A 7,173-nucleotide genomic window follows, 5' to 3' on the forward strand; every position below is an offset into this window, starting at 1 on the left:
TGCCATTTGATCCTATAATTCCTCTATTAGGTATATATCCAGAAGACCAAAAATCATACTACAATAAAGATATTTGTATCAGAATGTTCATTACAGCCCAATTCATAATTGCTAGGTCATGGAAGAAGCCCAAGTGCCCATCCACCTACAAATGGATCAATAAATTGTGGTATTTGTACACCATGGAATACTATGCAGCCATTAAGAAAGATGGAGACTTTACCTCCTTCATGTTTACATGGATGGAGCCGGAACATATTCTTCTTAGCAAAGTATCTCAAGAATGGAAGAAAAAGTATCCAATTTACTCAGCCCTACTATGAAACTAATTTATAGCTTTCATAGGAAAGCTATAACCCAATTTTAGCCCAGGAATATGGGGAGAGGGGAGAGCAAGGGGAGGGGAGGGAGGATGGAGGGAGGATGATTGGTTGGATCATGTCTATGGGTCATCCTATAAGGGTACATGTGAATTTCTTTAAATCTAGAATATAAATGTCTTAACATAATAACTAAGAGAAAGACATGAAGGCTATGTTAACCAGTTAGATGAAAGTATTTCAAATTGTATACAGAAACAGTACACTGTACCCCATGATAGTATTAATGTACACTGCTATGATTTAATGGAAAAAAAAATTTTTTTTCCAACCTCTGGCATATGTATGCCAGTATCTCCCCCAAGATTGCCTAGCTATTCCACACTGCCCTGTATGTGCTATTGTGAAACAGATGTTGGTTTGAACTGTGATGACTTAATAGCTAGGAGACCTAAAACTCTCTGAGCCTCAGTTTATCCATAAAGTGACAGTAAAAGAGTGTATCTTATGAGTTTAATGTAAATGCACTGTGGATACTAAATAAATATTAGCCCTCTTCCTAATCGTGCTGATGTCTGTATAGGAGTCTTGAAACCAAAGTCTTCTCACACTGTTTCTCATGGTGTTTACTATGTGAGACTCTCTTAATCTGCCCGGATTAAGAGAGACCTCTTGCTCACCCTTCTGACTGTAGCTGAAAGGTCTCTGCCTGCAGTAGGTCCTCTCTAAGCACCTAGTCTAAGGTAGGCCCCATCTTGGTAGTCCTACTATCCCGTGCTTCCCTCCCATTCCTAGCTATAATCATGATTTAGGAATTTTCTTTTCTTTTCTGTTTTCTTTTTTCTTTTTTGAGACAGAGTCTATCTCCATCACCCTGGGTAGAGTGCGGAAGCATCATAGCTCACAGCAACCTCAACTCTTAGGCTCAAGAGATCCTCTTGCCTCAGCCTTCTGAGTAGATAGGACTATAGGTGCCCACCACAAGGCCTGGCTAGTTTTTCTAGTTTTAGTAAAGAAGGATCTTGCTCTTCTTAGGCTGGTCTCAAACTCTTGAGCTCAAGCAGCCAACCCACCTCTGCCTCCCAGAGTGCTAGGATTACTGGCATAAGCCACTGCACCGGTTAGTTTAGTAGTTTTAAATGTAGAACATTTTTGTCTAATTTTAAAGTTTTTCTTGCCAGCTTAACTGCTGACCATTCTTTCTTTCTTTTTTTTTTTTTTTTCTTGAGACAGAGTCTCACTACGTCACCATTGGTAGAGTGCTGTGGCATCACAGCTCACAAGCAACCTCAAACTCTTGGGCCCCAGCCTCCCTAGCAACTGGGACCACAGATACCCACCACAGTGCCCAGCTATTTTTTGTTTTCAGTTGTCAATCTTCTTTAGCAGGCCCGGGCTGGGCTCGAACCCACCAGCCTCAGTGCATGTGGCCAAAACCCTACTCACTGAGCTACGGCGCTGAGCCCTGCTGACCACTCTTAATGGTTAAAGAGTACCGAGTAAAGAATAGGCTCTCAAGAATATATAGTGAATAAATAATTCACCTTTTACTGAGCAATGTAGCACTGTTTTCATCTTATTAAAGGGAATCAGGATAATGTCAAAGACAAAGAACTAAATTTTTGAGTTTGACAATATATTGGCTATATGATTTGACATAAGTTGTTTTTAACCTCTCTGAGTCTTGGTTTTCTCACCCATAAAAATTGTGTAAATTATTGTCGTCAAGGTATAGGGGTATTTTTAAAAGGCTAAATAAATAAGTAAATAAATAAAATGGGACAGGTAATGTCTCACAAGTTTATGGCAGAATCAGATGTGCTAATAAATGAGAAAATACCAAGCATGTTACATATTTTAGGACCTTCAGTAGGTTTGCTGGCTCTGAAGGATATTTGACAGTGATTCTCTCAGATCTTCACCTCAGTTTTCTTAAGTGTTAAATAGGGATGATTATACCTACTTCATATAATACTCATGTGTTACATGTGTAACATGTGTTACATGTAAGATAAATAAACTACTGGATACCACTTGCTAAATGCTTATAAATGTCCATTATACTTACGGTTGTTATTAATGCATCAATTTGTAAGAATTATGGACACTTTTACCAGAAAGGTATATATTCAGACAAAACTTTATGGATAGTTTCAGAGAATGCACAATTTACCTAAAACTCGTCCTCCCATCTGTATGCCTAGATGTATACTACTATGTACCATTGTCTCCTGTTGAAGCCATATCCTATAGGAGTAGCAAAATTATAGGAACTGTCTAAAATTATTCCCCCCAAATGTTCTGTGTATGAAGTCATCTGACTGGGGTTTCCTAATATTTATCAGATACCTAGGGAAAAAAAATCCATCTTACAAAAAATGGTTTCAGTGTTGATTTTTGTTGGTTTGTTTATTGGGGAGTGGGGAGATTGAGACAAGCTTGATAAATAGCAAAGGCTGTAGTTTTTCTTCTCTTGAATTTCATGTTTTCCTTTTAATTGTGGATTAAAATCTGCAGCCATAGTGTGTTTTGCAAAACCAAATACACACAGACCTTGGGAAAACCTGCTCAGCTGTCAGGTGCTGCCTTAGATGTACCTTGGGAACAGCTGTCTGGGGTCGAGGGACCTGGGCTCTGCACCTGGCACCTTAACTGCCTCATTAGATGATCTTTACTTTTGCAAAACAGTAAATAGCAACCCTTGTGATTCACACCTGAGAATTTGAAAAAAGTCTGTGTTCCCAAAAGCCCTTAGGGATCTTCTAGGAGAGCATCTGGGTACTTAAATAGACCAGAACTGACTTTTTTTTTCTTTTTAATTTTCTTTACTAGGGAAAAAAAAAAGATAATTAAAAGTTGCTATTGGTGTTGTCATGGAACAGCAGTCAGTGGTTATAAAATGAATGGGCATGTGAGGCGCACACTGGAAATCTGACATGCTTTATAAATGCTGAATAATAATGACGATGTCACGAGGCTTTCATTTTTAAACTGTCTTAATTTCATTCTCAGTTTGAGATTACAGATTACAGTAGTTAATTATAGAAATTGGTCTAGAGTGAAACCTTAAATCAGATTTCCATTAAAGCACATAACTGCAGCAAACAATTTTATAGTCAGAGAGAAGGCAGGAACAACATAATCTCTGGTTGAGTGGGGTCCTCCCACAGCCCAAGGTGGTGATTTTCCTTTCTTGCGCTCTGTATCCCATTTCCCTGCGCTAAGTGGCCTGTGTGCTTCAAGGTTGCCCTCCTTACAGAAATCCTAATTGCTTTGCTCACTCTCCTTTTGGGGCTTGATTCCTCTCACTGTCCTGCGTTCTCTTTCTCTCTCTCTTCCTCGCTCTTTCTCTCTTTCTCTCTTTCTTTCTCCTTCTCTTGCACTCTCTCATACTCCCTGTCACTGACTATCTCCTTTCCCTCCCTCACTCTTTCTCATGTTTTTACCTGGTTTCTGTGTATTTCCCTCTCATACACTCACTCTTCACTTTGTCCCTTTCTTATCACTTCCTCTCTATTTCTCAGGGAGGCTGGTATAAAGACTTGCCTTCACTCATTTCTGGAAAAGGAAGGAGTAAAGCAATTCTCAATTCTATTCTCTCCCCTGGCCTCACTCTCAGCCTCGCCTGTGTCATCCTGAGTTACTTCCTGGATCAACCACTACTCCCTGCATGAACTGAGTTGGGTAACATAGTTGCCTTTCTCCTGGCTGTTTCCTTTGTCTGAGATACTGCACTTTCCTTCTCTTTGTCAACTGGAATATTACCTCTTCCAAAAAGCCTCTCTCCCAAGCAGCCTGCATCACTGCCCCTGCCCTGGCCTTGCCTTTGTGAGGCATCTGCAGACCCTCTGTATAATTGTCATTTATTGGTCTGGTCTCCAACTACTCTTTGAGTTCCTTGAGGGCACTGATGATGCCTTATTCTCCTCTGTATCCCAAGTACTTTACTCTGTGCCCAGTACAAGGTAAGTGGTTATCAAGTAGCTACTGAAATTAATGTAGTTCATTTATTCTTTAAACTGTTATTTCTCAGATGATTATGTCATGTCATGGATAATGCTAGCAGCTGATTATAAAAAGATGGAAAAAAACATAATCTTTGTTTTGGGGGAGCACAAAGAGGACCTATACAAGGCAGGTGCCTCCTAGGTTGTGGGAGGAGAGGAAGAGGAGAGTAAACTGCACTGAAGACCAACAATGATCCAGAAGACTTCCTTTCTCAGGAAGTCTACAAAGTCAGTTATTCCTCCACAGTTGGAAAAGAGACTTTTTCTTTGAATTCAGCACCAGTTATAGGAGATGATTGACTTTTAGGTGCAAGTTGATGTATGAAGAATATCTATTTTCAGTGTTGGATTCTAATTAAATGCAATGAGAAACTTATGGGAACTGATGCCAACCAAGGCAACACCAGCTTCAGAGCCCCTGTTTGACTTAAAGGCACACATCCCCTGAGTGGAATTGAGTCACCTGGGTCATAAGCATCTTCCCTCCTCCTCACCGCCCCCCACCAAATTAGATGAATTCACATCAGTTCATCATACTTATTGCTACTGCTCTATAGAATGATTAGACAGTTTTAGATGAATTAAACAGAGTGATTCACTCAAACTTGATGACATAGTAAAGCCTCTCTGAAAAGTTGACATCTAATTTCACCTTTATAGAATGTGCAGGTTGGAACCATTAGGCAGAGATGTGCGTGCGCCAGTGCATGCTTGACTAAAAGCATAGTTCTTACTGAGAGTCCCAGTCATTCCTGAGTTTCTGTCGTGGCCCCATGGAGTCATTATTGTCCCTGCATGTTTTTCTTCCATTGTTCTGGCAAGTTCCTCTCCATCCCACAGTTACTTGGAAACTGCTGTTGTACCAAGCCTCAATGCTAACAACATTATTAGCTGTCATTAGAAAGCAAGCGTCTGCTTACCAGTCAGCCTGCTGTGAATGGTAATGGGAGATTTCTTTTTTGGGAGTAGCCCCAATCTCTAATTGGTGTGATACATACTGCTCATTTATTTTATTCTTAAGATATTACCTTCTTATTAAACGTCAATAAGTTCGTGTTCCCATAATGTTTGAATTTAACATAGCTATGGTCTACTGAAGAAAGGCTTTCTTACTTACTCTGTAAGTAACCTGTCCACATTGAATGTGTTAATACCTATTAAGTGCATTTAAAGCCATCTACTAAACATTTCACATGTATTATCTCATTTAGTTCTTTCAACAACCTTGTGGACTAGGTACTATTATTATTCCCATTATAGAGATGAGGAAACCAGGTTTAAGAGAGATTATGTAGCTGGCAGGGTCTCAGCTCTAGCAGCTGACACACATGAACAAATCAGTAAATATGGTAGGGAACTGACTTGGAGCCTGACAACTGCTACATGTTAGCTGTGTGACCTGGGGACACAGCACCTGAATGCTCCCAATGGCTTGATCAGCTACAGTTAACCTTCAAATACTTAATAAATAGAGTTCTAGGAAGAATCAAAATAAAAAAGAAGGAATCATATAAATGGCACTTTGTAAACCGTTAAGTGCTATACAAATGTAAAATTCTTTTCTTATATGTTTTGTGTAGTTAATTTAGTATATTGAAATAATGGGATTTAAAAATGGCATGCAGCACACACATATATGCCTTGCAATTAGTGTAGCGTAATTTAATTGCAATTCTATTGTTGGAATTTTGATGCCTCCAGCTTGATGAATTAAATGTTTTTTAATTCATTTTCTGTGGGTGTTATCAATTAATCTAGGTAATGAATTCTCTTCATTATCTCGTTCTTCATGTTAATTATACAGGATTTTCTTATGCCTGTTTATCAAGTCAGGACAAGTACAGCTTTTTTGGCCCACATGCCTTTGAATATGGATTATATACAAACAAGTTAACATGACGGGTTTAAATTTACATTTCTGAAAAACTCCAGTCAGTGGTTTGACTTTCCTTACCTTGCTATTTGTGTTACGAGCTCACATCTCTTTATTTTAGGAGGCACACTTTTTTCTTTTAAAAATAAAAAAGTTGTTACCTAAGTTAATTAAACTAGTTCTGATTTTTGAAAATACACCCCTAGCATATCAAAGAGGTATTAAGGAAGCAAAGAAAAATTTGAATCTTTACATATTAATATTAAACAAAACAAATAGTAAGTTCTTAGCTTTGAAATATGGCATAAGGCATGTGACATACAAATTTACTTGTAAATCATAGAGAAAAAATAGAAGTACATGAAATTTTAAGTGACACTACTCATAAAAAGAACAGACAAACAATATTTTAAAAGTCAGGAGAAAATATATAAGAAATAGACCCAGGAATGGTAATCAAATTCATTTTTTGAGTTCAGAGGAGTTATTGATGAAATAATATAGTTACTACGGTGCTATCATACATATAGAGGTAGAGTTACAAACATCTGACTGACATAAGACTCACGCTCATGGGCAGATCTTATTATAGGTAATAGGTAAATCTACCTATTTCAACTTACATACAAATTCAGCTTAAGAACAAACCTACAGAACCTATCTTGTTTGTAACCCAGGGCCTGCCTCTATATAGTACAAATGCCAACAAAGTATTATTGTTACCATTATTATTACTACTACTGTTACTATCAAAATAGTTTTTACCTTTAACTGACTTTTCTTTTCATATAGTTCTGAATGTTCTTGGGTACTACACTAAAAGTCTGTATATTCATATATTCATTATTAAATATTAACTTTCTTAACATTTTCTGAGCCTTTTTTGTGTTTTATGATCTGTATAAAAAATAAAAAAGAAGGGGCAGCGCCTGTAGGTGGTGGGGTTCAAACCGGGCCCCAGCCAAAAAAAACT

The 7,173-nt window shown here is 38.1% G+C and overlaps 1 protein-coding gene across 1 annotated transcript in view; it reads left to right on the forward strand.

Annotated features, from left to right (window-relative positions):
- Positions 1-7,173, forward strand: part of SUCLG2 (succinate-CoA ligase GDP-forming beta subunit) — a 342,595-nt gene that overhangs the window by 315,256 nt on the left and 20,166 nt on the right. The gene's annotated exons all lie outside the window — the stretch shown is intronic.

This window comes from Otolemur garnettii, unplaced genomic scaffold, assembly GCF_000181295.1.
Source record: "Otolemur garnettii isolate 467f Iridium unplaced genomic scaffold, OtoGar3 scaffold00015, whole genome shotgun sequence".
Taxonomy (NCBI): Eukaryota; Metazoa; Chordata; class Mammalia; order Primates; family Galagidae; genus Otolemur; species Otolemur garnettii.